Here is a 23,267-nt window from a genome sequence, read left to right as displayed (position 1 = left end):
GCTTTGTCAGGGTGTTTATCAGAGAAAGAGAGAGAAGCAATTACATTAATATCTGGGTGAGTTTACCCCCCAGTTCCCCTATTCATAATAAAGAATAGTAAAATTGTAAACATTAAAAAATCCCAGCCCTGTAGCTTAACCTTTGGCATTTGTTGGGATGTAAGTAATCTATTTCATAAATCTTGTAGAACGGACTCCCAGAACAACCACCCACACCTGTAGATTGGTACCCACAACATTATAGTGTCTTCTAAAAACTAGTGGGCTCTATCCCATAGATGTAAGCCAACAGCTGCTGTCAGCTATTTATGGCTTCTATGGTTAACTGTGTTTTTGTTCCTTTTCAATATTTCATCTAGCATGGAGGAGTCAAAAATAAGAAGAAATGAACGCCTTTCATGTAAAATGTTGCTACACCCCCAGGATACAGTACAAATACAGGGTTTGGAGTTTGGATAGGTTGTAATGACAAAATGGTTGTATTGTAGTGAGCTGAGAACAATTAGAGAGACTGTAGATGCCGAGCCTGGAAGTTACCAGCGGGTGGGGAGAAATTATTTGGCCGAGATCAGAACGTTCGACCCTCTGTTATCTTCTCTAGGTGAGATAAAGAATCATGTTCTGAGGGAAGAATCAGCTACCTGTGTGAAATGATAGTGAGATTGACATAGTTAGAAATTAAAAATATACCCAGAATGTATGGAGAGTTTCATTACCAATAGAGGCAGCAGTAGTTCACTGTAATTATTAGGTATTATGTCTATGATGATATAAGCCTTTACATTATTATGTAAAACATCTTACAAAAACATTTTTATAAAAATAGATACTTGTTAGAAATAACATCAGGCGAAGAATCTTTAAATATAACTTTATTGTAACTACATGAAATATTTAGAAATGTTTGTTGGAAAACAGCCAATGAATCACTAAAAACACATACTCATTCTTTTTTTTTCTTCTCCTTTATTAATTTATTCTTGTTACATCCCATCCCTTGTATCCTCTCGTTCTTCCTTCTCTCCCATTTTCCCCTTATTTCCCTCCCCTATGACTGTTCCTGAGGGGGATTTCCTCCCCCTGTATATGTTCATAGGGTATCAAGTCTCTTCTTGGTAACCTGCTGTCCTTCCTCTGAGTGCCACCAGGTCTCCCCCTCCAGGGGACATGGTCAAAGGTGAGGCACCAGAGCACATACTCATTCTTACTAAGTATTTTATCTCATTTTCCTGAAGCTTCTGAACATTTATTTAGATTTCTGATATTTTTAATTTGTGGTGGTTTTAATAAAAACTGAGATATTCCATTACACAAGCAAGGTAGCCACAATCTATCTGTAGGTGTGTGAATAGATGTCATATGGAAGTTTTACTATTATAAATATCAAACATTATCTAAGCTTCAGAGTGGTATGTGGTATGCATTTAGGACTGCTTGAGGTGTACGATGATTCTTACCAGACTGGGCTTTGATGATTAAAAGGATGAAATTAATGAAAAGGGCCATGCATCTTAAAAAGAGTAAGGAGATATATATGAGGGTTTGAATGGGGTAAAGGGAAGGAAAATGATGTGATTATAATCTAAAAATGAATGATAAATGTCATAAAATTAATTAATTAAAAAGTATAGAGATGGTCCTGGGCATTATGGAGTCTTTGGGAGTAATTCATATGAGACTTCCGAAGCTCACTGATACGATGTACATACATTCTATGAAAATTGTGTACAAGTCCCAAAAGGGAGTCTTTGAAGGAACAGTATTGGCAATAATTTGGGTTGATAAACTTTTACTTAATATCTATGTAGGTTGCAGGGCAAAATAGTAGCATGTGATTCTAGGCGTGGATGTTATAAATTTATTATTTTTAAAAAAGATTTGTATACTCTGTACTATATAGTGACACATATATTTTTAGTAAATTATACCTGATATTTTATAGGTCTCAATTAAAAAGAGCTATTTATTCATTTATTATGTATACAGAGTTCTGCCTGCATGTACACCTAAAGGCCAGAAGAAGGCAGCAGATCACATTATAGATGGTTGTTACCCACTATGTTGTTTCGGGAATCAAATGCCGGACCTCTGGAAGAACAGTCAGTGCTCTTAACCTCTGAGCCGTCTCTCCAACCCTACGTCTAAATTTTTTGGACATTGGATCTCTGTAATGCTAATACATTCTCTTTAAATATAAGCCATATTATTCACTGTCTCATGTCATTTCTGAACATTGTAAAACAAGTAGGAAAGTTGAAGAAACATATTAATTTTATAGATACAGTTGAAATGTGTATCCTTCAGTATCTAAAAAAAAAACCAAATACGTTATGTAATTCTTATCACAAGTTTATTAAATCACATATCCTGAGATGAGGTCCTAAGAACACAGAATCATAGTTGAAAATTTATCCTGATCCATTAAAAATAAAAATTACCTCCTTATGTAGATAATAGATTGAAAAAGGTGTTAATTCCTTACTACGCATTATATTCATGTGATACTTAATAAAATTAGATAATAATTAAGAGTTTTTAAAAAGTATTATTTAATAGTTCATTATAGGGTAGTTATACCACCACAATCAAACCGAAACATGTGTTAGTAAAATAAAAATTATTTTTCTCATTTATACCAATGGCAATACAGAAATCTCTTTATAGTTCTAACTTCTATGTCTTGACTTTAACATAGCATTCATTTAAAATACTTGCAGTATCTTATACAGTGTCTTTTTAAATTTTATTTTATTAATTTATTCATATTACATCTCAATGGTTATCCTCTCCCTTGTATCCTCCCATTCTTCCCTCCCTCCCATTTTCCTCTTATTCCCCTCCCCTATGACTGTTCCTGAGGGGGATTACCTCCCCCTGTATATGCTCATAGGGTATCAAGCCTTTTCTTGGTAACCTGCTGTCCTTCCTCTGAGTGCCACTAGGTCTCCCCATCCAGGGGACGTGGTCAAATATGAGGCACCAGAGTACGTGTGAAAGTCAGACCCCACTCTCCACTCAACTGTGGAGAATGTCCTGTCCATTGACTAGATCTGGGTAGGGGTTTGAAGTTTACGGCCTATATTGTCCTCAGCTGGTGCCATAATTTGAGTGGGACCCCTGGGCCTTAAGAACTAATTAGATATGAGGATATGTAAATGAATAAGTTCATATGTTATTGTAAAAACAATAAATGCTAAATTCATGTTGATACCAATCAAGAAGGCAACCTGAAGTCTGGATGAGGTCCAGGCTCATATCCTGTTATTAACGTGCTACTGATATTTTGTTCATTTTTTTTCATTTACCAATGGAAGTGAAAACTGTCTTTAGTTTATTTAATCATTTATGGATGATTTTCTTTGCCACTTTTAAACTTCTCCTTTTACAACCATCTTGGCAGGAGAGCAATTTCTGATGATTGCCTGCTAGAAACTGTTCTGTCATAAATATGTTCTAGAGGAGAAATTATAATATCTATTGTCACACATGTGTATCCATCTGCCTCTATGTGTGTTTATTTACAAAGATGTTCTCTATAAAAGAAGAAAGTTATTATGTATTATTCTTTATGAATTAACTTGAAGAAGCCTACTGTTGAAATGAGAAAAATATATGAAATTATTACATTTTTATATGAATTTTTGGTGACTTAACAACTCAAGTTTTTTCAAATTTCAATTTGACAGAAAACTGTTGTATTTTTCTTGTAGCTTTACATAAATTTCTGAAAATTAAGTTTAAGCTACACTTAATATTTTCTTTGTTGTAGTAAACAACTTTTATTAATATTTCATTCATAGGATTTTGGCAAAACAGTTTAAAGATGATAATAACTTGGATTTCATTTTATTTAACTTACATAACTGTTACTGTTCAAAATAATGCACTAAAATAACTCTCAAAATAAACAACTATGAAACTTAGAGACTCTTGGGTCTAACGCAAGATATTTTATGTTTCACTGTAGTTAGAAGAATAAAAAAAAATCTCTGGGAACAGCAAAGATAACTGGCCAGATGGACATATGTCTGCACACCTGCATCACCAGGCTGCAAGCCTAGAACAATCAAACCGTACAACTGATGACACTGACACAATATGAAGTTATAAATATATGTAGGGGCTTCTTTGGATGACTTATTACTCCAAGCAGCAGCTGCCAGAACTTCAATTGTACTTTACACAAATTCCCTAGAAATACTTTTGTAATTAAAGAAGTAATAATGTACCATTCTACCATAGAGACATTTCTGACATAAGACAAACACACACACACACACACACACACACACACACACACACACACACACAAGAAATATCAAACATTCACTATCCCTTTTTTTCCTCACAACTTACATAAAATAGCACAGATGGTAAACGTTATTACCAAAACATAGTAAGTCTTTTTTGCAAGGAATGAGACATAAGGAATACACACGCAGACAACAAACCCATTAATCCTCAATATGTTAGTTACTCATGGATTGGTGTCCTTGCCCATTTAAAACTACTGGGTTTTACTATTCTCTTGGTGGCAAGTGATGTATCATGATTATTTACTGGAAGCCCTTTATGTAAGACATCCCTCCCTACTACACAAAATAAATATTGCTAATCACCTGGTCTGTGAAAGTGCTCAGAGTTTCAGCTTATGCCAGGAGAATGGAATTATTTTCTGTAATATGTAATGGTGAGAGAGACAATTATATATATATACAAACATACATGTGTGTGTGTGTGTGTGTGTGTATGTGTGCATGCACGCACTTGCACGTTTGTCTGTGGGTGTGTAATATTGGGTCAAGATCATTAACAGACCTACTGAATTCATTTAGCACTGTTTCTATGTACTTGTGTTTAAGGCTGACCACTGGGAGCTCATCCATGATGACAATGATTCTCCCTCTCTCATCAGTCATTGGTACCTTCTTCTATGGTGGGGACTTATGAAATTTTCTCCATCCGTGATTTGCATGGCAACTGGATTTGACAATGTTCAGGTATTATTTAAAATACCATATTATTTGAGAGTTCATGGGTGGAACATCCCTTTTATTTCTAAGAGACATTGTTCCTGACCTTTTATTTCCATTTCTATAATGGTTCCCTGGCAATTTTATTGGGCTTGCACTGACTCTACATTATTGTGCCTAGAACAGACCCTTTTATAACAAAAGTCTTCTACTCCATGAACAATTGACTCAGTGTTTGCCATCTTTATGTAAACACTTCTATTTAGAGGTGGCTTCACTTGTTTATTTCAGATATATTTTATAATTTTCAGCTTTCTTGGTTGTTTATTTGCTGGGTATTGTATACATTTTGTGATACTTTAAACAGAGTTATTGCTACTGACTTCACTTTAGATTATTTGTTATTGTCACTATGGGACAGGGACCCTTTTGGGAGTCCTTGGTTTCCTAACATTTTAAAGCTAGCCAGATGGGAATTCATGAGGGAATCACTGGATCTTTTTGTGAGAAATAAAACCAGTAAGAGAAACTTGTAATTTCTACAGCTTCCCAGAGATAGGAGATGAAAATAGAAGACAGGCAGAGAGAAAGGACAGTTACACATTCTGAATTAGAAGTCAGAAAGCCCCAAGTGGGCAGCAGCTATGAAAATACCTGTTTGTGAAGTGATGACTTGATGAGTACTTAGGCTGTCAAAGGGATGGATACGCCTTTCTTCTCCTCAGATATATAATACCTCCTTTTGGAGTTAGAAGGTTTTATTAAAGGTTGTAAACTTGGAATTTTTTTGCATGTGTAAGGCAAAGAGATCCAAGGGCTTATCCAAGATATGAGAGGCCTGTTGTCCACATCCATGAAGGGTATTACTGAGCACAGATCATTTCCGTTGTGAAAGGGATTAGTTCTTATTGACTATTGGTCATGATATTTATGCCGGAGGAAGCTGACCTATGGAAACTCATACTTCAATGGTTCCTGGGAAGCAGATGATGCTTTCTAATTCACTTTTATCTGCCAAGGATCTCATCTTATTATTAGTGTGCAGTGCAGAAATAAAACTGGCTTTTCACTTTTCTGAGCTGATGCCTTCTTATACTTGCTAAACAGTGTGTCTGAGATTGAGTTTTCTATAAACAAAATAATTTCATCTTTCAAGAGGGATAATATTTTTATGTCTGAATAGATGTCATGTTTCTGTTTATTTAGTTACAATTGTCCAAGTGTTCTGGCTAAGACTTGAATATTATGCACAATAAAAATGTCAGAGCATTTTATAAGCACAGAGGGAAATCTTTCCTGGCTGCATTTGATATCACTCTGAGTCTTTGGTGTATGACTTTAATATGCTTGAATAATTCTTTTCCTACCTCATCAAGTGAGCTTTTTTTTTAAACCATAGAAATATGTTGAATTTTGTTAAGTGTATTTTTCTGCAACCATTAAGATAGCCTTGTAGTATTTGTTATCTCTTATGGTGCCATCATGTGTCACATTAACCAGGCATGGTATGTTGAACTATTCATGCATACTTGATAAAACTCTCATTTGTCATCAGGTATGGTACAATGCAGGTGCTGTTGACTTTGGTTTGCTTGATGTGTGGTCTTTTTCCTCCATTCATCGGGGACATTGCCCTGGAGTCTCCTTGACTGTCAGAGGTATCAGTGTCATATTGGCTGCTTCTGAGGAAAAAATGCTGAGAGCTCTTTCCTTTCCATGTTTTCATGGTATTTGACAAGGGCAAGTGATTTGCAAATATTTGTTAAAAGAAAAAGTGTATGATAGTCATCTAGCATTTGGATTTAATTTGCATATTTATTTTACATTATTAATTTAGTCTTCTTAATAGAAACATATTCAGATTTTTTTAACCCTTAATATTTCAACCTTAGTATACTGAATGTGGAAATCTCCTTTCTATTTGTCATTCCTTTTTCACTCAGTTCTGTCAATGTCAGTGTAATAATAGCTTCTCATACATGTCACCACAATGATGGTAGGTATATCAATAGTTTTTTGGTGAATTTACTTGTCAATATTTGACGCCTTTTTAATGTTGGATAGGTTTTGACTCTGTCTGCTTTGTGTGGTGTGAATCCAACAACTGTGCTTCTTTTTGTTTTACAGTTTGTATGGTTCTTATTTTCCATCCTTTGTTGCTTTTTATTTTAAATTTACTTTTATTTATTCATTTTACATCCTGATCATAGCCCCTTCCTTTTGGTCCTACCCTCTCTCTCTCTGTTCCCCCTCCTGCCTTCCCCTGATAATCAGAAAAGTGGAGCACCCACACCCTCCCCACGTACACACACTATCAGCCCATCACAGCACATCAAGTGTGTTAGTACTGAGAGCAACATCTTCCACTGAGGCCTGACAAGGCAGGCCTGCCAGGAAGTTGTGATACAAAAGCAGGCAACAGAGTCCATGCCATAGCAGCCCCTGATCCCCATATGCAGCGTGCGTTATGACCACAAGGATATGCATAGCTAGATCATGGATGCCTGAGCCAATTTAACCCACAGTGGGATATACTTCCAACACCATCATCCACTGCTTTCATACATTCCCACCTTATTCCCCATTAAAGTGCAGTTGCAGACAGAATATTATTAAATATAATCATTTTATGCTTTATGCATGACTAGATGCATGACAGCATCTAGTATACTTTCATCTTGAAATCCTGTTAGCTTTTTGCCATTCATCAAAAACCAAACAGGCTTTTATGTGATAATAATAAAATATAGTATAATATGATAAAACAGAACTAACATATTGGAGTTGGACAAAGCAAACAAAAGGAAAGAAGCCCAAAATAAGGTACAAGAAACAGAGACCAAGTCTATGTACACTCAGAAAGCCCATAAAAACACCTAACTGCAAGTCATGGTGTATATGAAAAGGACCTCTAAGGATTAAACAAGAGACAAGAACTGTGTAAAAATGTAAATAAAAATAATAAAGTAAACTTTAAGGGAAGAGTGAGCCCTGTCAAAACACTTTAAGACAAGGTTGTCCGAAGGTGCTGTTGATTTCATTTCATGTTGTTGATAGTTGGCTGGGCAAGCAGCCTACCCTTATGAGTAATTTGATTCCCCAGTAAGACTCCTTTGGAAAAAACTAAATTTTCATTTGCAAGGAGTTATCAATTGAAGATGGCCTTTAGGTTAAGAATGAAGGCATGTGTCCACTTCCTCCTTCTCCCTATGAAGCCATCTGTAACAGACTTGTCAGACCCTGTATGTGCTGCCTCAGTCTTTGAGTTCAGATATGCATTTATCATGTTTGTATAGAGAGACTTGTTTTCTTGTTGTCTTCCGTCTCTTATGGCCCTTACCCTCTTTCTGCCACCTCTTCTACAGGTTTCCCTGAATCTTGTATAGAGAGATATGATAGAGATTTCTTCTTTAGTGCTGAATGTACCAAGACTACTCACTCTTTATATATTGTCTGGCTATGGTTCTCTGTTTTTGTCCCCATCTTCTCCTGGAGAAAGCCTCTCTTATGATGGTTGTGCAAGGTGTTGACATATGAGCATAATGAAAGATCATTAAGAATCATTTAATTCTTAGGGCTTTTTTAAACAGTACTATTTGGTTTAGTTAGTCTCAGGATTATCTAGTCTCATGCTCTTGGTCACCCAAGCAGAACTGAGAATGTGTTCCATCTCATGGAGTGAGCCTTAAATAAAATTAGATATTAATTGGTTACTCCCACAAATTTTGTGATACTATGGCACTAGCATCTCTTACAATCAGTACACCAGTGCAGGTCACAGAACTAATGGGTGGATTGATGTTTACACTTCACTTTTGGTAGCATAGTTCCTTCCAATACCAAAGACAGACCTTAGAACACAGTGGTAAAGGCTCTATGTAGGTACCAGCTTGACTTCTCTATGTGCAATGAGTTATGTAGGTGTTGTCTTCAGCTGTGGGGCCTTTTCATCACTTTATGGTGAGCAACCTGTAGTCTTGGCAAAGCCTGGCTTGTTTTGGGGTTCCTTTAGAACCTTTTTTGCCAGAAACTCAAGTAAACACAATTAAACTATGGTATTGAAAACCTCATTTGGTGACAAGAGATGGCTACTTGTGTTTTTGTTGCCCCTGCCATCCACCTCCATTATTCGGTGATTTAATTTAGCTCACTTTCATATACGTATATGTTTTAAGGAACATGTACATTTTAAGAGCTCTTCAAATAGCCTTTAATTTTAACTATCTCACTCCCTGTATGCCCTGCCTCATTTACCCTTTTAATCCCTTTCCTTCCTTGGCCATCTCCTTCTAACCCGCCCCCAACCATCTAGTACATTCTGTTTTATTTCCCTTTCTTAGTGAGATCTATCTGTCATCCTTAGTGCCTTACTTTATACCTATACTCTGTGATTCCGGCTTGGATTTTCTATTTTTGTAATCATTGAGTTACAGCTAATACATCTATATAAGCAAATACAGACCATGTTTGACTCTGTGAATCTGGGTTACCTCACTAAATATGGTTTTTATTTTCTGGTCTCTTCCATTTTTCTGGGAATTTCATGACCCATTGTTTAATGGCTGAGTAATAGCCCACTGTATAAATGTACTCAATTTTCTTCTTTCATTGAAAAATGAAACTTTTGAAAGCATAGTGTTTTTGTTTGTTTGTTTGCTTGATTTTGTTTTTGATTTTTGAGACCTCATATCCTACATCTTGGGATAGCCTCACAGGTGTTTTGAATGTCTAGTACTCTGACCCCTAAACCTCAGGTGCCAGGAAGTGTTGAACTAATGGACTGATACCTACATGAGGCTTCTTGTTGGAATTAGCCATAGTCCCATACCATACAGTATCTTCAAATCAAATACTGATTATAAAACAGCAAGTGCATTGTTACACTGTACGTGTGAGAGCGTATAACAAAAAGTCACAGTTTTCAGGAAACTTACTTCAGAAGTAACATTCTTTGTCAATAGAAACTCCAAAAATATAAATTATTTACACTGACAGAACAGAGGATCTATATACAAATATTAATCTAGATACTTATTTAATCATAGAAGAGATTTGTTTACATGTAGTTTTATACCAGGAGTTGAAATGGCATTAGGACAGTTATACAACGATAATAATAAAAAGTAACATTTCTGTTATGGGTCTTTTTATGGCATGAGAACGGTTAGGAACTATGGAATATTTCAAGCCCTCTTTGTGTATTACATCTTACATCAGTGTGTGAAATTATTCAGTTGGTAATGATCTTGATAGAAGAAGGATTTGAAAAGAAGAGCAAGTCACTCAGAGATCAGAGAAACTAGCCAACACAATGTTGTACAATGACACAGCACATAAATATTGTAAAATTGAAGTATATAAGAAGTCATACCAAACGCTCTCAGGGACCAGCCAATAGAATGGCTAAATGTAAATTTAATTTTATAAGCAAGACATTCATTAATGTAGACTAGACAATATCCTGAGGGAGTGTCAGACAATGAAGTAATGCGTAAGATCAAGAAATAGAGAATATTTCAGCTAAATATTCAGAAGTATAATTGCTAATGGAAGCAAAGAGGATATTCTATACAATGGGAATTTTTTTGATAGAAACATTTTCCAAAAAATTGTAATAAAGAAATATTCTAAGATTCGAATATCCAAGTGAGAAGAAATTGAAGAGAATTATTGTGTGAAAATTCAAGGCATGCCTGCCCTTATCACCCTCATTTCTATATTGCATTTATGAAGGATTTTGATCTGTCCTATGAGATTTTCATATAAGATGGTTTCAAGTAATAGTGGATATCCTGAAAAGGACCTGGGTAGGATGTGATCTGAATTCCAATCTATGTAAATTAGAGGAGACTGGTTTCAGTTGTGAGCAGATTATCCAAAGGACAATAAAATGCAAGACATGTACCTTTAAAAGGAAAGGGGATTCTAACACATTGCATAGTATGAGTGGAATCTGAGGACTTTTTACTAAGTGGCATTACTTGGTTACAAGGTGACATGTACGTATGATCCCACTTAATGTTTGCAGAGCAAGCAGGCTTTCACAGAGAAGAAGCAATACTGAATATCTCCACTCTCTGGCATAGAGAGAGTGGCAAGTGTGTAAGAGGCATATAGAGCTTTCACTTTGTAAGATACAAAATTCTAGTGATTGGTTGTGTGATATTATTAATGCCATTATTACTCATTATGTGTACACTTGATGCATGGCTACTTCTCCTAAATTAAAATATTCCTTCTGAACGGAGCTTCGCACGGCTTGGGAAGCTAGCTGAAGCATATAAAGCCCAGAAAACTCAGGATCTTGTAAAGTTCACTCACATCAGTGGAGCTTACTGCAAATTGTTTGGGGCAACTATAGAGCTTTAGCTTTTGAGGACTCCAAGCCTTGTAAGGGTTTCCTTTTCACTGATGCTGCAGCCTCTGAGCCTCTTGTACTATTTTTAAGAAATGCCTCTACCACACTTCGGCAAATAAGTCTAATAAAACCCAATATTTCAGAAAATTACACTTGGGTAGAATAATTTCTTTACATTGCCAGCAGTGCTTCATTCTGAGATGAGTACATATTTGTTCACATCTATGTAGAAAATCATGTAAAAACACAAAATAATTTCTATAAAATGACATATATATATTACAATTAAGAAAAAAGTTATATTTCAAAATAACTGTTTCTGTCTAGTGGTTTCAAACCTAAATCTCTTACATATTCACACAGGGTGGAGGTTTATACATGTATACCAATACGCCAGGCGATATGTGCTCTAGGGTGAAAGAGGAACACACTTGTCATGGATGCAAACAACTGATGCCGTTGTTTTGATAATGTGTGTGATGGGCCTGTCACATTGCATTCTGAACATTAAGGTTTACATTTATAGAACCCCATGACTCTCGATTCAATCACGCATAGAAGTGTTTTTGTGTGAGGCAGTGGTAACACAGAGATTCATAACCAGTGAATTTTCTGAGAACAAATTACTCTTTCTGTAGCACAGGCATCCAGTGAACAATAAGGAGTAGAAAAGAATCATGTGGAAAATTTAGTTGAGACATTCCTAAAAATGTTATGAAACTTTAGCTAAAGAACCACTGTAGGACACATGACAGTGATTAAATCACTAGTCGATAATGATGTATTATCATTTAATCGTACAATATTTATTTTAAAATCTATCTTTAACAACCCATAATGACTTTGTCTACCTTTTCTTTATCTAGTAAGGCATCTTTATTTAGCTGGATGCTCATAGATTGTTTATTCAAATGCAGGCGATTCACATTGTAAGAAAGTTGTAGGTGACACTTTGTTGTTGTGCTTTCCTAGAAAAAATATGTTCAAGGTGAGACTTTTTTTACATTGTCCCACACTATGTTCAGTTATCTACTGCTTCATCTGTGAGTTACAGAAAAAAAATATATATGTGTGTGTACATATATACCAGTGAGGAGACTTTAGCTTCTAGGGCATTTGTCATGTAGGATGGAGTAACTTCAATGTAACCCTTGCTGATACAGAGTGCTCTATGAAGGAACAGTTTAAACCTCTCCTTGGGGATGTATTGTAAATGCAGACTCCCAGCCGCTCTATCAGCCCCACAACTCCTGGGTGGAAACCTACCTACATTTTAACAAGATTCTCGTTGATTCATATGCATCCTAATGTTTGTGGCATACCAAGCTAAGGACGTAACCTACAACAAAGGATTGGTTGATTGTTACAGTTTGTGCGGAACTTAGCCCACGAATTAGCATTGTTTGTTTTGTGCCTGGCTGGCTGCGTGCACAGTTGTGCTGTGTCAGTGCAGGGATGTTCCATTTTGTTTGGTCTTGTGATGTAGGATAAAGAACAGCAGCACATTCTTCTCCTTATGTGCTTTCCTGTCATTGCTATCCTATTACCTTTCGCCAAGGAGACAAAGTCACCTTTGAAATTTTTTACAGATGAATAAGAAAAAGTGTATTTTGAAAAGATATGATGCTATTTGATCTTGGTGCACACTAAATAAAGAGATTGTAATCCCCTTTTCCTCACCTGACTGTATCTTAGTAAATGCTTAGAAAGGCGTATTTGCTGAAATGTTATACGTTTTATTGGAGTGTGATACCATCTTATGCACTTTGCCTTCCGTCTCATGAGACAATGAATCTACATGAAGCAACACTGGGTTTAATTATGTGTTTTTATCAGAGCCTGAGCATCACCTGAAGCTATTATGATTCTCTTGACTGGGAAAACTGCACGGCCCACTCAGTAGGATTAGCATTTTGTCCCCACAGTGTGACAAAGTACTATAGTTTCCATTTTGTCAGACAGCCATTGACTTTGTGAAGTATCCTAAAATGTATTACACCAGGAAATGAGACTTTTCTCCCTGAATCATATAATTTATCAAAAATATGTATTTGGTTGATAAAAACATTTATTGCGACAAATGAGTTTCCTTTTTATTTAAGTTAATTTTTGTGACATTAATGTTCTTGTTAAGTAGGTCTTAAGAATGAAACAATTCATATATGAACATCTCGTTTTCCCAGCTTTAAGGTCCTCATATGAATCTACTTTCTTTGATATTTACTTCACATTTCCAAATAATATAAGCAAATATCTGTACAATGCCAACTGCCTTAATAATATGAACAAATACTAGTACTAAAACATATATCATGATAAATTTCAGAATATTAAAAAAAAGGAGAGTGTGAATGCTTCCAAAAATAATTTACAAACAAAAGCAGAAAATAGAAAGTCAGTGGCTTCTTACTTGCTAAAAGGGAAAACAGAACAAGGTGTCTACAAATGTCATAAAAGTTTATCTTCGACAGGTTATTTTTATTCTGTTGATGAATATATGACCTTCTACATGAAGAATGAATCTTTCTGTTTTGGTAAATTGTATCACTTAATCACTTCATGTGACTACTTCCTTCCATTGTCTATATTTTAACATATTTGTTTGTTTTATTTACTTGCATGTGTATGATGATGCAGGAGTTTATATGCACCAGTTTTGTAAAGCTGCTTGAACAGGTCAGAGGGCACCAGATTCCCTGCACTTAAATTTACATATGGTTGTGAGCCCTGTTTCATGGATGCTAAGATGAAAACAGGGTCCAAATCAAGAATAATTTGCCCCTCAAGGCTCAGCCTCTTCTCTGGCTTAACTCCTTGAGAAAATTGGTCATTGAATTTCCTTTTACCTTCTATTAAGATTTGATACAAATTTAAAAATGAAAAAAAAAATCATTTCACTCAGCTGAAATGCCAACATTCGCCTAAGTATTTTCTTGCCTATAAGGGCATATAAAAGAAAAGTATTTACATTCAGAATTTTAGACTCACCAAGACAGGAAAGAAGTTTTTTCTCAAGTTTCCAAATACAAATAGCCAAAACACTATGAATGTAACATGTATGTAATTTCTGATTGCTTTGTGATTATTCTTGCTGTAGCTGGTTTATTGTATAAATGTGCAATAATATAAATGTATGTGTAAAATTAAGAGCAAATAAAAAAACTACATGTGGGAATATATTTAATACTCCATGGAATCTCTTATCTGACTTCTTGTATAATTTTGTTTTTCTTAGTTCTTTTCACAATTGTTTATTTAGTTAGTTTGTGTGTGCACACCCAGAGACATGCTTTCAGGGTTTTGTGGGTTCTTGGAATTTAACTCAGGTCAACAGAATGTGCCTTTAACTGCTAAGCCATTTCTTTGGAACTTTCACATATAATTTTCTCATCATACTGAAACTTAATGATGCAAACTTGTGTTTGGCTCACTATACAGCTCAGAACCCTTTAGTCTATTTTTATTAACATTTTTTTCATACAGTATATTGTGATCATGGTTTCTCTTACCCGACTCCTTCTATATCCTTTCCATTTCTCTACTAATCTAACTCCATCCCTTCATTCTCTCTTCAGAATACAAACAGGCAAACAAACCAAAGCCAAAAATTATAATAAAAAACAAAGACAAAGAAAAGCCTAGAAAACACACACACTCATAAGCATAAAAATCTATAAAAATAAAATTAGTAACCATAATACATACACAAAAGACCAATAAGACAAAAATTCCCAAATAAATATGAGGCAAAGCGTCTACATAAATATTACTAATTTCATTTTGTGCTGACCATGTACTGCTGGACCTCGTCAGGCTTTAGTTTATTATGAGCACATTCTATTGTTTTCATTCAAGCTTGGGCCTGTGTGTATTTATCAGCCGAAAAAAATGAGTTTAGCACCAGCATCACATTCTATGTCTTATGTTTCTTATTAATTTTTCAGCTGATGATTACTCCATGTACTTCTAATCCAAATTTACCTGTTTTGTATAAGTAGTTATTAATAGATACAGATAAATATGAATTATTGTGACTGAAAATAAGATGCAGAGATTATATATGCAAGTAAAGTTACTGTAAGCTTATCTGCTGAGGAATGGGAATCACAGTTTAATTAAAATTTAAGCAGTATTTATAATATGCTTCAATTATAGAGATACATATATATTGTTTATAATATTAATCTAAAGCCATTGATATATGGTTTAGCGTTTTTATTATCATGTTCTACTATCATGTCTTTAGTCTGTGGGAGAGAGTTCTAAGGAAAATATATGTGAAGAAAGATAGCAATATGTAAAAAAAGCAGCTGAAATTCCAAATGAAAGAGGTTTCACTGCACGCTAGTTAAAATGAATACTTTAAACACACGGTTTTCAAGGATACAAAGTGTCAGTGTTATCGAGGACGCAGAGAGGACACTTGCATCCTGTAGGCAGGACTGCAAATTAGTGGAATCACTATGAGAAAAATACAAGTCCCTTAAAATATGAAAAAAAAAAACCTGACACATCACCCATCAGCACCATTTCATGGCATGGGGTATGGGATGGATTGCTGTCTATTTCACGGTGTTTATGTCAATACTAAATGAGTTTGTAAATGGCATTTGAGTATACATTCTGCAGCAGCTTCTTATAAATGGAAACTCTTACACAGTATGGCTTCTGTAGTGTAAAAGAATTGGAAAAAAATATTGAATTGTATTCTTATGGGAACAGAAGCAGTGGAGATAAGGGTATTTACTGGGATAGGACTAACATTTTATGATATGCTTTTGTCAAATAGCGTTTGAATGTTCTGTAAGTTCCTGTAGGTTGTGAATTTGTTCAAAATTCAATGTATGCTTGTCATTTTATCTTGTTACCTATAGGTAAAATAGCCGGTGGTTCAGCTTTGGACAGTTGCCTTAGGTCTTCTGTTTTTGATAGGACTTCGCCCAAAATCACAACAGTTACAGCCAGGAGCAAACCTTGTGCTTCCTTCTGTATTCTTGATTTGTTCTTATATTTTGAAGTGAGGTAATTTTATAATTTTTTAGAATCATTTGGAAGACTTGTAAAGATACCGACTTAAAGGCTCATGTCCCAAAATTTCTGAAGAAGTGGTTCCTAGGTAGAACTAAGAAACTGGCAATTCTAGTAAGTCCACACAGTATGCTAACCCTACTGGGTCACATGGGAAGAACGTGCCCATACGGGTGTGTGCTCCTTCAGATTTCTGTGAACAATGAGAATTCAACATACTTTCTCTTGAAATAAGGGATGTAATTTTATGACTTTGGGTGAATGGATAGGTGCTTTATGCCTGATTTTCCATGATATTTTAGAAGATAGAGGATAAAAATACAGTGTCATTCATATTTTATATACACATCTATATAAATCAGCTACATTTAAAAAATATTTTAAAATGAACAGACTATATTTTTTAAAAGTTTAAGTATATCTATATCTATCTTAAAAAGATATCTTAATAGATAGAAGATGACAGATAGATAGATAGATGAATACTTTTTAGAATAGGATATAATTCAGTTTTGAATAAGTGTTAGAAAATCATAAGAGACATTTCACACATACACACATTAGTTTTGTCTTGAATTTTCTTAAATGCAATACTTAAAGTGGCGACAGCTGGAATACATGGAAAATGTTAGATTTAACATAAAGCATTTTTACTATAATGGCTAGTAATTGAAACAGTCTACCTTCTAAAGCTGTAGAGACTATGTGAGCTCCCAGCAGATGAAATACATAATTAAACTTCTGAAATTATGCAGGTGGAAATAAATTGATTTAGTTAAGCACTTTATGCAGTAGCTTTTTATTCACTAGACTTTAAAAAACACCACTCACAAGCAAAATGAGTGGCAAAAGCTTATATCTAAACTCAGGCTAACTAATGACTCATATATAAATATGTAGATTTCCATTCAATGTTATGCAGAAAATGAAAGGAAATGGGAAAAATGCTATACACTTTAGCAAAAACTGTTTTACCTATTATGCAAATAAAGCTTGTCTAAGTCAAGGACAGAAAAGGAGGAGTTGGAGTAGGTCCACAGTACACTTAGCAGATAATTAGGCTTGCAAAATTCTATTTTCAAGGCAGACTTTGCAATCACACATTTTATCTATTTGCATTTATTCATGTCACCTGCTTTATTTCCTGGCTAACTCCCAACATATAGTATTGGTGCTGATTTCAATAAATAGCCAGAAAGTAATTTATATTTCTGTGGCCCAAATCTTATAATTAACTCTTCATTAGGCATATGTTCTTGAGTTCTGATTTATTCTCTTCCCTTTCACACATACTGTTAACTCTCTCCTCTTGTTAGGTAATGTTTGCCTATGAATGGCAGTCTAATTTTAATATTTACTTAAGTAATGTATAATTAACATGGTTCTGATCTACAATGCAGAACATTTGTGGGTACATGAAAACATGCGTTTAATTTGAGCATCTCTGGTCTCTGCTGTTAGCCTACATTAGAGAGTTTATTGAACCTGTAAGTGATGACCTTCCAGAGTTAAAAGCTGTTATACTTTCTGTAGTTTAGTGACTAACAATATTTGAAACCACTGTTAAATATTTTAGCCCCGTTTACTTTATTTGAATTATTTCTAATATTCTTTTTTAATTTTTTAATATTTTTATTTAATTAATTTATTCAGATTACAACTCAATTGTTATCCCATCATTTCTATCCTCCCATTCCTCCCTCCCTTCAACTTTCATCCTATTCCCCTCCCCTAGGTCTAAGACCTAAGGGGACCTCCTCCCCCATTATATGGTCATAGGCTACCAAGACTCATCTTGGTAGCCTGCTTATTCTTTCTCTGTGTGCCATCAGGCCTCCCCAGCAATGGGAGGTGGTCAACTAATATTCTTTTATAACTAACTATACAGAAGCTTTCCAACTTCTATTCAACTAATACTCTAGTAATTGCTCTCTTCACTATTTTTTCAACCCAAGGATCCTCTTGTTTATACAATGTCAAAATCATACTTATAGGTGTGTTTTCTTCTAATTAAACTATGAAATAATGCACTTGCTAAGTAATGTCTGTCTGCTGTGTAGTCACGGCAAAAGTAACTACTGACCTGGAAGATGAATTCTATAGCTAATGTTTTGATAACCAATACATTTATCTTTGCAGTTTCTCCCACGAACCTTTATGGTTGTCAGGTGCTATATGTTACCCACAAACACTCAGATGATTATGCTTGCAGCTGCCAGTGGCTTTCATTTTCAAAGGCTTTTTCTTTTCAATCACAGACTATTCTTTCAACATTTTTCTTACTTAAGTAATTTAGTCAGATTGCGTCTCAATTGTTATCCTCTCACTTGTATCTTCATGTTCCCATCTCCCTCCCCCTTTCACCCTATTCCTCTCCCCTAGGTCTGTGACAGAAGGGGACCTCCTCCCCCCATCATATGATCACAGCCTATAAAGTCTCATCCTGGTAGCCTGCTTACACTTACTCTGAGTGACACAAGGTCTCCCCGCCAAGGGGTAGGGGGCATCAGAGTTCATGTAAGAGTCATTCCCTTCTCTCCACAAAACTGTGGAGAATGTGTTGCCCATTGGCTATATCTGAATAGAGGTTCTAGGTTTACTGCATGCATTGTCCTTGGTTGGTACAGTAGTTTGAGCACATACCCCTGGGTCCAAATCTGCCAGCCTTAATGGTCTTCTTATAGATTTCTAGGACCCTCTGGATCCTTCCATTTCCCCATTCTCCCATAAATTTCTCACCTGAAGTATGATAGGATGTCCCAGGATCTATACCAATCTCCTGGTAAGTGAAGACTTTCAGGGGACATCCCTGTTGGGCTAGTGTCCAATTATAAGTGTGTATATACCATGTGTATATTTCTGGGTATGGGTTAATTCATTCAAGAGGATAATTTCTACTTCCATCAATTTGCCTGCAAATTTCAAGATTTCCTTGTTTTTAATAGCTGAGTAGTATTCCATAACATAAATGAATTATAGTTCCTTTATCCATTCTTCAACTGAGGGACATATAAGTTGTTTCCAAATTTAGCCTATTACAAATAAGGCTACTCTAAACATAATAGAGCATATGCCCTTGTTGCGTAGTGGAATATCTTTTGGGTATATTCCAAGGAGTGGAATTGCTGGGTCTTGAGGTAGCCTTATTCCCAGTTTTCTAAGAAAGTGCCAGATTGATTTCCAAAGTGATTGTATAAGTTTGCACTCCCACCTTTCTCCACATTCTCACTAGCATGTACTATCACTTGAGTTTTTTATCTTAGTCAATCTAGTGGGTGTAAGATGGAATCGAATCTCAGAGTCATTTTGATTTGCATTTCTCTGATAACTAAGGATGTTGAGCATTTAAGTGTTTCTCAGCCATTCCACATTCCTCTCTTGAAAATTCTCTAATTCTGAACCCAATTTCTTTTTTTTTTTTTTTTTTTGATACATTTTTTTTTTTATTATTAATTTATTCTTGTTACATCTCAATGGTTATCCCGTCCCTTGTATCCTCCCATTCTTCCCTCCCTCCCATTTTCCCCTTATTCCCCTCCCCTATGACAGTTCCTGAGGGGGATTACCTCCCCCTCTATATGATCATAGGGTATCAAGTCTCTTCTTGGTAACCTGCTGTCCTTCCTCTGAGTGCCATCAGGTCTCCCCATCCAGGGGACATGGTCAGAGGTGTGGCACCAGAGTGTGTGAGAACGTAATATCCCACTCTCCACTTTACTGTGGAGAGTGTTCTGTCCATTGTCTAGATCTGGTGAACCCAATTTCTTAATTGGGTTATTTGGGTTTGTAGTGTTTAATTTCTTGAGCTCTTTATATATTTTGCATATTAGTCCTTTGTCAGATTTGGGTTGGTGACAAAATTTTCCCAGCCTGTAGGCTGTTGCTTGGTTCTGTTGACATTTTTTTCTGCCTTACATAAGCTTCTCAGCCTCATGAAGTCCCATTTATTAATTGTTGACCTTAGAGCCTGTACTGTTGGTGTTCTGTTCAGGAAATTGTCTCCTGTGCCATTTAGTTCCAGGCTCTTTCCCACTTTTTTTAAAAACAGATTTAGTATCTGTGATTTTATGTTATGGTTTTTAATCCACTTTGACTTGAGTTTTGTGTATGGTGATAAATATGGTTCTACTTGCATTTTTCTACATGTAGACATCCAGTTATATCAGCACCATTTGTTAAAGGTGCTATTTTTTTTCTATTGATTAGGTTTGACTTCTTTATAAAAAACCAAATGTCCATAGGTGTGTGGATTTACTTCTCAGTCTTTGATTGGTTTCCATTGGTCAATCAGCCTATTGCTATGCCAGTACCATGCTTTGTTAATTACTGTTGTTCTATGGTACAACTTGAGATCAATATGGAGATTCCTTCAGAGAATCTTTTATTTTACAAGATTGTTTTAGCTATTATGGTTTTTTTGTTATTCCATATAAAGTTGAGAATTGAACTTTCAATATCTTTAAATTTTTGTGTAAGTATTTTGATAGAGATCTCATTGAATCTGTAAATTGCTTTTGTTAAGATGGCAATTTTTACTATGTTAATTCTCCTGATCCCTGAACAATGGAGGTCTTTTCATCTTCTGATGTCATCTTCAATCTCCTTCTTCAGAAATTTGAAGTTTTTTTCCAAACAAGTCTTTCACTTGTTTGGTTAGAGTTACTCCTAGATACTTTATAGTGCTTGTGGCTACCATGAAGGGCATAGTTTCCCTAATTTCTTTCTCAGCTCTATTGTCATTTGTATACAGAAAGGCTACTGACTTTTTTGAGTTAATTTCATATCCATCCACTATTCTGGAAGTGTTTATCAGCTGTAGGAATTCTCTGGTGGAATTTTGGGGGTCACCTATGTATACGATCATATCATCTACAATTAGGGATATTTTGACTTCTTCCTTTCCCATCCCGTTGATCTCCTTTTGTTGTCTTATTGCTCTGGCTAGAAATTCAAAAATATATTGAAGAGATATGGATAATATGGGCAGCCTTCTCTGGTCCCTGATTTTAGAAGAATTTCCTTGAGTTGCTCTCCATTTAATTTGATGTTCACTATTGACTTGCTGTACATAGTCTTTATTGTGTTTAGGTATGTGCCCTGTATCCCTGATCTCTCCATAACTTTAAACATGAATGTGTGTTGGATTTTGTCAAATTCTTTCTCTGCATCTAAGGAGATGATCATGTGTTTTTTTTCTTTCAGTTATTTTATATGGATTATATTGATGGATTTCCATATAACAAACCATTCCTGCATGCCTGGGATAAAGCCTACTTGTTCATGGTGAATGATATCTTTGATGTGTTCTTGGGTTGGTTTGCAAATATTTTATTGAGTATTTTTGCATCAATGTTCATAAGAGAAATTGGTCTGAAATTCTTTCTTTTTTGGATCTTCATGAGGCTTAGTTATCAAAGTGACTGTGGCCTCATAGAATGAGTTTGGTAATGTTCCATCCATTCCTATATTGTGGAGTAGCTTGAAGAGTATGGGTATTAGCTCTTTTTTGAAGGTCTGGCAGAATTCTGTGCTGAAACCATCTGGCCCTGGGCTTTTGCTGTTGTTGTTGTTGTTGTTGTTGTTGTTGTTGTTGTTGTTATTGTTGTTGGGAGACTTTTAATGACAGCTTCTATTTCTGTAGGAGATATAGGACTATTTAATTTGTTTATCTGATCTTGATTCGTTTTTTGGCAAGTGGAATAAATCAAGACAATTTTCCATTTCCCTTAGATTTTCAATTTTTTGTGGCATCTAAGCTTTTGAAGTTGGACCTAATGATTCTTTGTATTTCTTCAGTGTCTGTTATTATGTCTCCCATTTCATTTCTGATTTTGTTGATTTGAATATAGTCTCTCTGCCTTTTGGTTTGGCTAATGGTTTGTCTATCTTCTTGATTTTCTCAAAGAACCAGCTCCTGGTTTTGCTGATTCTTTGAATTGTTCTCTTTGTTTCTAATTTATTGATTTCAGAGCTGAGTTTGGTTATTTTCAGTCATCTAATCTTCTTGGTGTTTCTGCTGCTTATTTTTTAGGGCTTCCAGATGTGTTGTTAAGTTGTCTATATGAGATGCTTCTAATGACTTTATGAAGGCACTTAGTTCTATGAATTTTCCTCTTACCACAACTTTTAATGTGTCATATAAACTTCCTTATCTTCTACCTTGACTTTCATTGAATTTTGGGAAGTCCTCGATTTATTTCTACATTTCTTCCCTGATCCAGTTGTCATTAAGTAGATAGTTGTTTACTTTTCATGTGTGTGTAGGCTTTTTATTATTTTTGTTGTTGTTGTAGTCCAGCTTTAGACCATGGTGATCTGATAGGATACAAAGTATTATTCCAATCTTCTTGTAACTGTTGAGGCTTGCTTTGTAACCTATTATATGATGAATTTTGGAGAAGTTTCCATGAGGTGCTGAGAAGGTATAATCTTTTGTGTTTGGGTGAAAAGTTCTGTTGATGTCTGATAGATGCATTTGATTCATGACACCAGTGAGTGTCATTATTTATTGGTTAATTTCTGTTTCATTAACCTATCCATTGGTGAATATGGGGTGTTGAAGTCTCCTACTATTGACTGTGGGAATCAATGTGTGGCTTAAGCTTTGTTAAATCATTTAAAAATGTAGGCACCCTAATAATGGGGGCATAGTTGTTCAGACTTGAGATGTCATCTTAATTGATTCTACCTTTGTTGAGTATGAAGTATTGGTCTTCATCTCTTTTGATTAATTTTGATTGAAAATCTATTTTATTAGATATTAAAATCACTACACCAGGTTGCTTTTTGTGTCCATTTGCTTAGAGTAATTTTTTCTTGCCTTTTACCCTGAGGTCATGTCTATCATTGTGACTCAGATATGTTTTTGAATGAAGAAGAATGATGGACCTTGTTTGTGCATCCATTCA

At 35.3% G+C, this 23,267-nt stretch overlaps 1 protein-coding gene across 7 annotated transcripts in view; it reads left to right on the top strand.

Annotated features, from left to right (window-relative positions):
* LINGO2 (leucine rich repeat and Ig domain containing 2) overlaps window positions 1–23,267 on the top strand; it is a 1,231,101-nt gene that overhangs the window by 59,896 nt on the left and 1,147,938 nt on the right. Inside the window, exon 1 of one of the 7 annotated variants that reach the window (XM_084795141.1) lies at window positions 4,928–5,000. The exons of the other annotated variants lie outside the window; for them this stretch is intronic. The gene's annotated coding sequence lies outside the window, so the exon portion shown is untranslated. Of the gene's footprint in view, window positions 1–4,927; window positions 5,001–23,267 lie in introns of those variants that run through there. 7 annotated transcript variants of the gene reach the window in all.

Source organism: Acomys minous (assembly GCF_964271855.1).
Source record: "Acomys minous genome assembly, chromosome: 1".
NCBI classification, from domain to species: domain Eukaryota; kingdom Metazoa; phylum Chordata; class Mammalia; order Rodentia; family Muridae; genus Acomys; species Acomys minous.
This window is presented reverse-complemented; position numbering and strand designations above follow the sequence as displayed.